The following is a 13,324-nucleotide window of genomic DNA, read 5'->3' as shown; positions in this document are numbered from 1 at the left end:
CTGGCAAAATTGGTTAACTACTTGTAGAAAACTAAAGCTAGATCCTTATATATCACCCTGCACCAGAATCAACTCCAAATGGATCAAAGACCTCGAAGTCAAATCAGACATCCTGAAAACGTTACAGGAAGGAATAGGAGAAATTCTAGGGCATCTTGGCCCATGCTGAAATTTTCTTAACAAATTCCACCTCACCCCAATTAGAATGGCTATAATCAAGAAATATAATAACAACAGATGCTGGAGGGGATGTGGCCAAAAGGGAACCCTACTGCATTGTTGGTGGGAGTGTAAATTTGTTCAACCACTCTGGGAAGAAGTATGGCGGTTCCTCAAAAGACTACACATAGAGCTCCCCTACGCAATCCCCCTTTGGGGCAGTTACCCAAATGAAAACAAATAAGGCCATACCAAAGCTACTAACACAACTATGTTTATTGCAGCATTATTCACCATAACTAAGATATGGTGGGGTTGAGAGGTGGGGGTGGGAAGGAGGAGTGGGGGGAGGGAAGGGATGTGGGACAACAAGAAGGAAGGGAAGGGGTAGCAATGATCGACAAGTGATGTACTTATTACCTTATTCATGTGACTGTAACCCCTCTGTACAGCATCTTTACAATAAAATTAAATTAAAATTTTATGCAGAGCTGAGTGGATCAAGAAAATAAGGTATGTATATATACAATGGAATTCTATGCTTCCATTAGAAAGAATGACACTGCCCTATTTGTTAGGAAATGGAGACTTGGAAAAAATCATATTAAGTGAAGTAAGCCAGTCCCAAAGAAATTTAGGTCCCATGTTTTCCCTTATCTGCAATAATTGGTATACATATAGGATAATCTGATCTGATGAGCTGAAAAATTCAAAAGCTATGTACATATGTCCATTAAGATGATGCTAAGTGAAATATACCTCAATATATGGGCTCAAGAGGTCTGACTTTGTTGTTATTGTTTTAAATGTACTATGTGATTTGTTTCCTTTGTATGTTCTTCCCCCTTTGGTATATCCCCTGTTGTCACTGTACTTGATTTTGGTACCCAGCATCTTCTATATACATTTGTCTGATCTGGGGAGGGGAAGGGGAATAACAAAACGCTGAAACAAGGACAAAGGATGACACATTGGAACAACAATACCCACAAGACAGTATATTGGAATCGAACTTTACAACTTCTGGTGGGGGTGGTAGGTGGGGGATGGTAACAAGAGTGGGGGGAGGGAAGAGATGGGGGACAACAACAAGGAAGGGAAGGGGTAACGATGATCGACAAGTAATGTACTCATTGCCTTACTCATGTGACTGTAACCCCTCTGTACAGCATCTTTACAATAAAATGAAAAAATTAAATATGTAATTGCATTTTAAAATGAAAAAAAGAAATTCAAACATGTTAGTCATATTCACAATCTGTGACTTGAATTGTTTTCCTTATTGCAGGATAAGACACAAAATCTTGGCCTCTAGCTTCTAAGCCTCATTTAAACCTACAGGGACTCAATGTCATGGCCCTTCTGAAAACTTTCCCTTTCCCCTTTGCAATTCCCAATTTTTCTATATTCAAGACAATCAATCTTCTCTCAAAATCTCAGTCCTCTATGATGAAGTCTACATTGACCATAAGCTCTTACACATACTAGTTAGAAAGACTGCAGAGATACAATCCACAGATACTGAATCATAACCACATTTTCCAAACTGTCTTAGAAATCCATAGGTATCCATGATAGGAAAGCATAGATATAGGTTACCCCTTATTGAGTATTTGACATTGAATTTCTTTAGTTATTCTATGTCACATTTGCCTAATGACTTTTTTAAATTTAATTTGAGTTTCAAATGAGGTGACAATATATACTTCTGGAATTGAGATTTAATTTTCATAAGCAAGTAATTTTACTCGAAGGGAAACTGGATCATCAACTTATCAACTTATTAATGGAAGATCTGGCTAAACTCATACTAGTCAAAACCCTCAGAAAAGTTTTATAACTGTATTCTATACATCACAGAACTGCAGACAAATAAGCATGAAGTATCATCTGTGATAGGAATGCTGAGCTAAAGTGTGATTTAATTTGTCCAAAATAGAACTGTATACAATAACTAAATGTTGATGGCTCCAGAAGTCTGTGCTGCCTGCAAGACCAACTCACCTCTCATCCATGTCCAAATTCACTGTGCCCAGTAACATGGCTTGCATGTTATCCTACAGGGAACCCTCTGGCAATCTCTCAGGAATTATATATCACCACTCTATCCCCTTCTGCTTGTCTCAGTTTTCAAAGCAGACCTTATATAAACAGCATTCTACCAAGCATGACTGACAAAACCTCCAAAATCAACCAGTATGCAAGAATTGCTTCTTTTGTTACCATCAATTCTATGATACTCTATTTTTTTCTGTTTTATAGTCTAATACCTTTAAAAAAAATGTGTGCCAGTTCTGGGGCTTGAACTAGGTCTAGGGACATTCCAGGGATTTTTTTTCCCTCAATGCTAGCATCCTACCACTTGAGCCAGAGCTCCACTTGGGCACTTTTGTTTTTTTTTGTGGGGGGGGGGAGTTACTTGGAGATAAGACTCTCATATCTTTCCTAACTAGGTTGACTTTGAACTACAAATGTCAGCTCAGAATCCTGAGTAGCTAAGATTACAGGCGTGAGTCACCAGTGCCCTGCTAAAGTCTAAGACTTTTCAAGGATTGTTACCATAGTTTGCACTATATGGATAAGACAGAAGTGGTTTATATTTTTACATTCTTCACATGAAAGTTAGATTGATATGTGATTTGTAGCCATGTAGATTAAATTTACAAGATTCAGAATCTTCCAGGTTTGAAATGGAGTGCATTATCTCTTTTGCTTGTTCTTGGGCTAAAATTTTTCATAAACAAAAACCCTAAAACTATTTGCTTCCTTTAGGAATGTGTATGCTTTGAGTCTATATGCCTTTATTTCATGATGTAGAACTTTAAACAACTTAAAATTAGGTTTCTAGGTTTAAGGATTCAACTCATTGTACTGATGTAAGAATTCTTCCTGATAAAATGATCCATAGAATTTAATTTATCGTGTATTCTTCCTAAAAATTGTCAACTTGGTTAAGATATCAGCTCTCTTTTTCCCCACCATCTGATAATATTTTACAAGGCTCTTTTTATATAAATTGAGATATTGGGTGAAAATCTATTTCCATCAATCTTTCCAACAACTGTGGACTTAACAAGCACTCCTACACAAATTAAATTTGATCATTTTAGCTTATGTTGTTATCTATAATGCCCAATAAAACATATCCAAGCTGGAATTATTGCTAATGGTTATTGATACTGCCTTTATAATGCTCCTAATAGTTGCTTAATATTATTCTAAAAATAGTTGCTGAGTAAGAAAATGCTGCCACATTAAACAAAACTGGATTTAAGGGAAAGCTTATTTCAGTCCCTGAGTTAAAAATATAAAGAACTGTTGAGTCTTCATCCGTCCCACGAAAGATGGACATGGTCCAAGGAAAGGTAAGTGCACTTGCCTGTTCCCCAGCCTCCCTCAGCCTGGGAGACAATCAGACGCAGCAGGGAGTCAACACAAGCAGGAAAACTCGTTTATTAACACAAAGCAAGCTGTTTTTAAAGCAAAAAAGAGCAGGTGGCATGAGAGGGGAGGAAGAGGAACCAATCACTGTCAAGGTCACATCCTATCATGCACCTAAGCTTCCACAGGCTGGTTATGCACTGAACGTAAAGCAAATTGGGCTCTGCCCACTCAACTCCCTCTCAGCGACATCTTTGCTGCCCATGTGCTCTACAGATTCCCCCTTTTTTGTTTTAATGGCAGACCCACCTCCCAGTTAGTTATCCTTTTCCCTCCTCTGTAAATGTTATTTTAACAGGATTACATTGGTAAGAATAGCATTGGCTATGCACAGGGTTCGTGGCAAGTCTGGGGATCGAGATTTGCCAGACAAGGATAGGGAGGGCCCTTGTGCATGATCCAAGAGCCCGTTCCAGTTACCTCACACCCCCACCTAGCACAGTAATAAACATCAGTCCCACCACAGTTAGAAATGTCCAAAGCAGTTCAATTAATTCCTGGACATATATAAAAGTCAATATCTCATAAGGTCATCCTCTTCAGAACGTGGGAGCAGCCTGGGTATTGGGAGTTCCACACATGCGGCATGGTGCATCCTTGTGGGCCCCCACACTCAGGACATTCTACTGAAGTCCAGAGAAACAAGGAAAATTTAAAACAAACTCTGCAGACATAGCAAAGCAATCCTGGGCACTTGGTGTCTTTAAGTAAGCCAGTTCCTTGTATGTGCCTTTAAGAAAGCACAGGGGTCAAGGTCAACTTCTTCAGAGTGAAGCTGAAGGTCCTGTCTTAGGTTGGTCAGACTGACACCCCCTCTTACCCGTCTCTGGCTGCGATTCCTCTCGGGGGAAATTCATTCACTTGGAGCTTGATCTTCTGTAACTGGCTGGCTAAGCTCATAAGAGTTTTGCAGTTCATGTATAAATGTATAATGCAAGGAGGCATAGAAAAACCATCAGCAAAAGCATTACCAGCCCAGGAAATGTCATTAGCAGTCCTTTAACATTAGTCAAGGATAAGATAGCAGTCTTTGCCTCTTCAGAGTCCAGAGGTGGGGCTTGTTCTAATCCAGCTATTTGCCTGTGGGGTTGATAAAGATCTAAACTGGAAGCATAACAAAAGGTGGTTGTTTAATAATAAGTATGGATTCAATAATGCCACTATACAAGCAATTAGTAAAAGAACAATTAAAGCAGGTAACACTAAAATAATTAGCTCCTACAGAAATATTAAATGGTCCATACATAATGACATAGGGTGGTGATCAAAATGAAGGTCAGGCCACTAGGTCGAAGGGACAGCTTCTCTTGTGATGCTATTGATTTCTGCATTGACAGCGCTGATCACTGCCCAGGACACCCGTTAAGGTTGATACAGATTCCGTAGCCATTGCCGGGACTGGGAGGGTCAGGACAGCCACCAGCTGGAGTATCGCCATCTGCAATTGTTAGAGAACACAAGACCTTCTCAAGGGCTGGTTGCCCTTTGGGATGGTTAGCAGTTATCTTTCTGCTTTTCCTCTTTTAAACACAAGCCTTGGCCACTGTAGATGTTTTTTCTTTCCTTGTTGGTTAGCTTATCCTTGGGCATCCTCCTGTATAGAGGAGATGGGTAAAAACTTAAGGATCCTGGCAGAGATCCAAATGGGGGCTGTCTCCCCTATGGGAAAAACGCATCCAAATCCCCTGCTCATAGTAACTAGAGGGTTAGGTCCTCTCCATTGTTGTGTCAGAGGGTCCTTTCACCTGACTTTTACTTGGGGCTTAGGGTTTAATTGTCCCCAGTGCTTCTGAAATCTGGATTCAGTTGCCCCTTTTGAAAAATTTAAAATGTTATGGTAAACAAAGCTATCTGTAACTGTATATGGGGGCTAACTCCCCCTTTTTTGTTTTATAGGCTACCAGAACACAAATTAAAGGGTTTTTGAATGTCCTGAAGGACCATAATTATGGCCAGCATTTCTTTACATTGCGATGACCTTTGACAAGGTTGAATTCTTTGTTGGCTCGGGGTCTTTTGTTGCTCCTCAAAGGCTGCATATGCAGAGCCTGCTTTACCTCCATCAGTAAAAACATGGAGGGCGCCAGGAATAGGCATAGGATAAAATAGGCATTTTGAGGGGAAGTTGCCATAACATGACAGTCCATTTGGATGGCCCATAATGGCAGTCAATTTGGCCTAGAAACCCCTCCAAGGAGAGAGCAAGATGAGCATTGGCTCCAGTGAGCCACTCAACATCTGCCATCTGAAAAGGAAAAACAATGGAGTGAGGGTCAAGGCCATAATGCCGTTGGGTCCTTCCCTTGACAGATAGCATATGTAAGTTGGTCTGCTTGAGAGTACACCTGAGGTGTGCCCTCCAGGGGAGTGTGAACCCACTCTAATGGTTCCTCCCTTTGAGTTAAAACTGCAGAAATCATTTTAACACCTGCAAACAACCAAAGGGAAATGGGCTCAAAAATAGAATACCTCTTCAGGGAAACTTCATCCAGGGCTTTTTGGAACTGCAAAAATATTTCTTGATGGCTGCTTTTAATAGAGTGAATAATGGCACAAGACTATCTTTACAGACAGAAACCCATAGCAGCAGCCAACTGATTTCCCCTAAAAGACTCTGAAGTTGGGTTAAGGTTAGAGAGGCTGGAATATCCAGCAAAGGCTTAAGGGGGCTGGCCTGAGTCAAGGTAAGGTGGGTCCCGAGCACCTTAAAAGGAGGTACCTTTTGAATTTTATTAAGGGCTATGGTAAAACCCCCCTTTTTTAATATGGTGAGAACCTGGGCCAGAAGGCCCTCCAGGTGGCTCGGGTCTTGGTGCCCCAGAATTATATCATCCATGTAGGCATAGGCAAGGGAGGTATGGACCTAGCACAGACCCTAAAAGTGTGGCCAAGTATTGTTGGCATAAGACCAGGCTATTGGCCATTCCCTGTGGCAACACCATCCATTCAAACCTCCAATCAGGCTGGGAAAAATTAAGAGAAGGGATGGAGAAAGCAAACTTCTCGCAGTCATCTGGATGCAGGGGGATAGAAAAAAAAACAATCTTTAATATCAATCACAACCAAGGTATGTCCAGAGTCCAGGGCATGTCTCTTAGGGGCGTTCCTACTAGCTCCATCCTTTCATTTACCTTAAGTAGATCTTGGAGCATTTACCAAGCCCCAGATGCTTTTTGAATAACAAACACGGGTGTGTTCCAAGGACTCATAGAAGGGCATATATGCCCAAGGTTTATCTGTTCCTCCAACAGAAGGTGGAGGGCTACAAGTTTAGGTTTGGTCTATGGCCACTGCTCCACCCAAATAGGGTTTCCCTCATAAATCAAACTTGCATCGATAATCCTTTTTTCGATGGCATCCCTTCCTGCACCTGGGGGCAGGATGTGGGGGGGGAATGGGGGAGGGGAATTGTTGTGAACAGTCCCTCTTAAAGTGTCCCTCCTGCCAGTATTTAAAACAAGTCCCTATCCCCCTGGTCTTGGGGTTCCTCTGTCCTGGGCTGCCAGCACCTGAGTAATAGCCTCAGTCATTGCAGATGTCTGAGCATGTAAAGCTAAAGTTAATGATTGGGACTGGTGCTGTTGTGTTCCCACATCCTGCGAGGCCACCACCCATCTGCTCAGGGAACACTCTCTCAATCCCACTCAGGCCACGTGGTGGTCTGCATTCATCCCGTCCCAGACCAGCAGCTTTACAAACTGATCTCCGAGGTTCCCTACCAGCAGCTTGCGGTGAACGCTCTGTTGGAATTGGTTTATGAAATCAGGTAGAGGCTCACCCGGTTTTTGTCTTACTCCTGCTATGGGGGACTTAGTAGGCCCATCATCCAGTTTGTACCAAGTGACAAATCCTGCCTGCTTCACCTGGTCATGGTATGGGCCAGGTATTGTGGCCTGTTGGACGCCAGTGGAGTACCCTTCCCCCGTCCCTGTTAACATGGCATAAATAATGGGTATCGGTGGTTGAGCCTGCCGGTTATTCTCCGCTCGCACTCTGCATTCCTCCTCAAAGAAAGCACACCATTTAATAAACTGAGAACTAGTAAGGACAGCTTTGGCCACATCCAGCCAGTCCTTAGGGACACACGGGTGATAAGCAATGTCCTATAATAGGGTCTGGGCCCAAGGAGAGTTCGGGCCATCCTCCCCCACCACCTTGCGGAGCTCTTTAAGATCCTTAGCTTCCCATGGATACCATTCCAAGGGCCTGTTAGCTCCTGGTGCCAGATTGACTGGATACACTTGGGGAAGCGAATCCTGTGGCCTAGGGTCCGGGCTCCCGGGTGGCATTTCTCTTCCAGGGTAGACCTCCGAGTAGGTTACTTCCCCAGCCCTCGGCCCCTCCATGGAAGGTTGATGGGGATCCGGGTCTTGCAAGTCCCCTCACAGGTCACGTAGCGCACCGTGCCTCCTCTCCAATTGAGGGAATAGGGTGGGGGCCTAGGACCTTCAGGGGCACTTGAGTCAGAGGGGGCAACTTTCACCCTCGTTTTGACTTCCACTGTGCATGCTTCAGTGCATTTTTGGTGGAATTTGACACATTTCTTTTCCTTCTCACTTCCCAAGTCCTCCTGTACTCCTTCTAGGCCTAATGTTGCCTCCTCCTCCTTCTTCTGTGAGATAGCATTAGCCATACTAAGGGTTTCACTTACCCTGAGAGACTGCTTAGCCTCGGCCGGTATTTTTTCCTTTTGAGCCCCACGTTGGGCACCAGATGTTGGGTCTTAGTTTGTCCCACGAAAGACGGACAGGGTCTGAGGAAAGGTAAGTGTGGCCACTCGCCCGTTCCCCAGCCTCCCTTAGCCCAGGAGACAATCAGACGCAGTGGGGAGTCAAGTCAAGCAGGAAAACTCTTTTATTAACACAAAGCAAGCCGTTTTTAAAGCAAAAAAGAGCTGGTGGCATGGGGAAGAGGAACCAATCACTGTCAAGGTCACATCCTATCATGCACCTAAGCTTCCACAAGCTGGTTACTCACTGAACATAAAGCAAATTGGGCTCTGCCCACTCAACTCCCTCTCAGCGCTATCTTTGCTGCCCATGTGCCCTACAAAGAATCTTATATATTTTATTATATCTATATGAGATTTACCCAATGATATTTTGTATAAATGGACATAATTAAGCAATCCATATAGGCTATCAAATGCACATTCCACCATCTCATATAATAATTTCTTTCTTATTTGTTTTAAAAGTACCTTAAGACCAATATTAAGATTACAATATACTATATCATTAATAAAATAATTGTTTTCATGCTGCTTCTGTAATCAAATTTATAGTGACACTAAAGTATGGAAAAATCAGCTAGGAAACAGTAGTATAGTTTGGAGTTATCCTAACATTTGCATGCAAATTTCAAAGCTTTCTCCTTCATTTCATGTTTAGTCTTTTTAGATACTTTGTCTCTTCTTTTGACTCTTCTACACTTAGCCATATTTTTTTATTTTTAATAAGCTTTTTTATTGTGAAAATACCATACAGAGGGGTTACAATTACATGAGCAAGGTAATGAATACATTTTTTTTCTTTTTCTTTTTTTTTTTGGTGGTGAGTGGGGGGGTCCTGTCGTGGGTCCTGAACTCTGGGCCTGGGCACTGTGCCTGAGCTCTTCAGCTCAAGGATAGCACTCTACCACTTGAGCCATAGTGCCACTTCTGGCTTTTTTTTCTGCTTATGTGGTGCTGAGGAATCAAACCCAGGGCCTCATGCATGCAAGGCAAATGTTCTACCACTGAGCCACCTTCCCAGCCCAATGAGTCCATTTCTTATCAAGCATTGTTACCTCCACCTTTGTTTTTCCCCTACCATCCCTGCCCTCCCATCTCCACGACTACATGACTACACTCCCCAACCCCCCCCACACACCCCTGCCAAAGTTGTAAAGTTTGTTTTTCCACATAAGGTCTTGTATATCTCATTATTGCATTGGGTCCACCTGTATCCCGATTTAAACGATTTGTTTTTTTCCTTCCCCTCCACAAAGTATATCAACATGAAATAGAGTGAAAACAGGGGTTATACTGTGGGGGAGGGACATACAAAGCCACAAAGAACCATTTTATAAATATGTTAGAAACAATAGCAAGAAAGAAAAAAAAACACTTGTGTCGTTATCTTGGGGTTCATTTCGCCTAATATCAACTTATCTGACCTTTTCTGCTTGTCTCAGACATATACTAGTTATTGCAAATGAGGGAAACCATGGGACCCATGTTTCTTTGGGCCTGGCTTACTTCACTTAATATAATTTTTTCCAAGTCTTTCCATTTCCTAACAAATGGGGCAATGTCATTCTTTCTGATGGAGGCATAGAATTCCATTGTGTATATATACCACATTTTCTTGATCCATTCATCTACCGAGGGGATCCATTCATCTACCGAGGGGATCTAGGTTCCATATCTTGGCTATGGTAAATAATGCTGCAATAAACATAGTTGTGATGGTAGTTTTAGTATGGTCTTGTTTGTGATCATTCCTTATTTTTATTTATTTGCTTATTTTATTTCCTTCTTATTTTCTTTTCATCCATCTGAACTCAGTGTCACTTGTATAAATGCAACCCTTATTTTCTACTAGTTTTTTGGTAACTTTTATTAGAATTTATTACAGGAAAATACAATATATTGAGTATACACACACACACACACACACACACACAGTCTATCTCTCTCCCTCTTTGTATACATCAACTGTGTTCTATTTTATTAAACATATACTTTCCTTTTTCCTGTGGTGCTACTTTTTTCCCATCCATTCTGAGTCATTTTCTGCTTTTAACTCTATCATGTGAAACTGCCCTCACTATAGCATAAACACATTTTTTAATTTCTATATTCAAATATATCCATTAAGCCTTTCTGCTACTGTAGCATTTATTTTGGTATTAAGCACCATTCCTCACTTTGTTATTACTTATTTCATTCCTTCTCTTTATGTCCAAAGTGTTTAGTTTTCTGGTTCTGCCTTTATTTTTGGCATTTAGCAAAGCAATTTATAAATACAATATATCTTGGTTCATGTCACCATTTTCAATATTCTCACTCATCCCTCATCTACCTACCCTTTACCTCACTCTTCCTAATTTGTAAGCTATGCATTGGCTTTTTGCCTGCTTTTTCTTCCTGTTCTCCTCTTCTGCCATTTCCCCTTGATGTTCCCAGCCCTTTCAAGTACAGGCTTTCTGCTATCTTATTTTACAGGTCATTGATAGGATCATTTTACTCAGTACTTTTTCTAGTGACTTTTATTTCTTAATTTTCAACTTAGGAATATGTATTACAATGGGAAATTTCTTTATTAAGTCATACCTATTTTTCAGTTGATTTCATATACATCATGTGGATGTTAGAAGGTCACCTTTAAACAGATTTGACAATGAAAAAAGTTTCAAATTTTGTTTAAATATTGTTTAGATATTTATTTAATGTTCTGTAATGCAGGAGAATTGAGCCAAGGTTCTTTTATGTGTTTGGAAACCAGTTGTCCTATATCCCAGCCTTTATTCAATTTTATTTTTCCTGCAGGCTTATCCAGTGACCAAAATACTGCTCTTTGTTTCTGCGCTTATCCTTAAAATCTAGCAAATATGCATCACAATCTTAGTGACTGTACATTTTGAATTCATTATTATCTTCTGTTACTTGTTCATTACCAATGTCATAATATGACTGAAGTGATCTTCAGTGGATTCCCTCATACTTGAACTATTGACTGTATTCCTATTAGAATTTATAATCTATATTCTTTTCTAATTTTTATTTTATTGTAAAGATGCTGGACAGAGGGATAACAATTACATGAGTATGGCAATGAGTACATTTCTTGTTGAGCATTGTTCTTTACCACAGGCTCTTCCAGGCTATGGAATATGTCTAATGGTTTGATAATCCCTAAAAATGTTACAGTCCCTGATTTCAGTGGTAATAGTCCCTGATTAATACCCCTAATTCACTGTTCTCTCCCTAAAGCCATTTTATACAGTACAATTTTAAATATAAACTTTCTACATCATTACACAAATTGAAACAACTCAGGTGAAACCTATTCCTTGAAGGATTAAGTGAAAATCTCTTTACATTATAATCTAGAGTTCCTAAATACCTTTTCTCTAAGACTTGAGCCAGGGGCAGGAAATGAAATTCCCAGTCCACATGATTGATTTTATATAAGTTGATCAAAAGCTTGCTTAGAAGATCACTCATTTTAACCAAATTCATTGCATCCTACACATTCATTGAACTGAATTAATTTAAATATTTGTCAGTTTTCAATAAGCAAAATTATTTTCCACTGCTAGAATAGTAAGGTGAAGTGCATGATGAAAAGTATACCAACTTATTTCAACTCTGCATCCACAGTTTCCAATCTATAAATCTTAGTGAATGTTCTTTTATAGTAATTTTATTTAGTTTCATTGGTGATCCAGTGAGTACATGGAAAAAGAAAATATAACAGTGGTGACAGAATTCGTATTCAGCACACTTACATGTCAGCCCCAGTGGAAAATCCCACTGTTCCTGTTCTTTGCGGTCTATCTTTTAACCATTTTGAGAAACTTCAGTCTGATTGGTCTCATCTGGAAGGACCCTCATTGGCACATCCCCATCTATTTTAGTCTTGGCAGCTTAGCCTTTGTGGATACATGGTTATCATCAACAGTGACACCAGATATGCTGCTCAATTTGTTAGACTAGACAAGAACAAATTGATATCTCTCTCTGAATGTATGATTCATTTTTTTCCTATGCAGTCAGTGTAACTACAGAGTGTGTCATTTTGGCAGTAATGGCTTATAATCGCTATGTAGCCATCTGTAAACCTTTACTTTATCCAGTGATTATGACTAACCAACTATATGCAGCTGTTTTATCATATTTATGTTACTTAACACATGCTTTTATTGTTTTATATTCAGATTAACTCTCTGTAAATCCAACATAATATATCACTTTTATGGTGATGTTATACCATTGTTAAAGATTTCCTGCACAGATCCTTCTCTTAATTATCTCATGCTTTTCATTTTCTCTCCTTCAATACAAATATTCTCCTATTCTCCATCATGACTATTTCTATCTCTATGCACTTGTTCTCTATACAATTTTAACAACAAAGACTGAAACTGGTGTGAGAATAGCCTTTTCCACTTGTGGACCCCATCTGTTATGTGTGTCTTTATACCATGGTCCCCTCTTCTTGTATGTGCATCCTGTATCTTCACCAGTCAATGATAAAGATATGATTCTCTCTTTATTTTACACTGTCATAATTCCATATTTAAATCCAATTATCTATAGTCTGAGAAACAAGCAAGTCATAGGGTCTCTGAAAAAAATGTTGAAAAGAAATATTCAGACCTTATATTATTATGGGGTTTCAAAATTGGAAAGAAAGTAATTGTATTGCATTACGTGTCATGCTGTTTAGCAATTATATTTGTTATAGATCATGAAAAAACTATTTTAGCTCTTACTTGTTAGAAACATTGTCCATAAATCTATAAAATTTTTAATAAAATATTTATTTCATGTGACATTAAAACAGAAACAAGACAAAAATGTTCCTATGTCTATAATTTCACAGAATGATGAATTAGTGAATTCCCTGAAAAGAACTTAGCCTTGGACTCATATCATATAAATGCAATTCCAGTTTTCTGTTTGAGTTAATGGAAGAAAATCTAAGAAATACCAATAGATCTCCAGTCTTCTTTAATT

At 39.8% G+C, this 13,324-nt stretch overlaps 1 pseudogene; it reads left to right on the top strand.

Annotated features, from left to right (window-relative positions):
• Positions 1 to 13,004, top strand: part of LOC105991437 — a 62,047-nt pseudogene extending 49,043 nt beyond the window's left edge.
• The last annotated feature ends 320 nt before the right edge of the window (positions 13,005 to 13,324 follow it).

Source organism: Dipodomys ordii, unplaced genomic scaffold (genome assembly GCF_000151885.1).
Source record: "Dipodomys ordii isolate 6190 unplaced genomic scaffold, Dord_2.0 Scaffold73, whole genome shotgun sequence".
Taxonomy (NCBI): Eukaryota; Metazoa; Chordata; class Mammalia; order Rodentia; family Heteromyidae; genus Dipodomys; species Dipodomys ordii.
The sequence above is the reverse complement of the archived record's forward strand: the minus strand, read 5'-3'. Positions and strand labels throughout refer to the sequence as shown.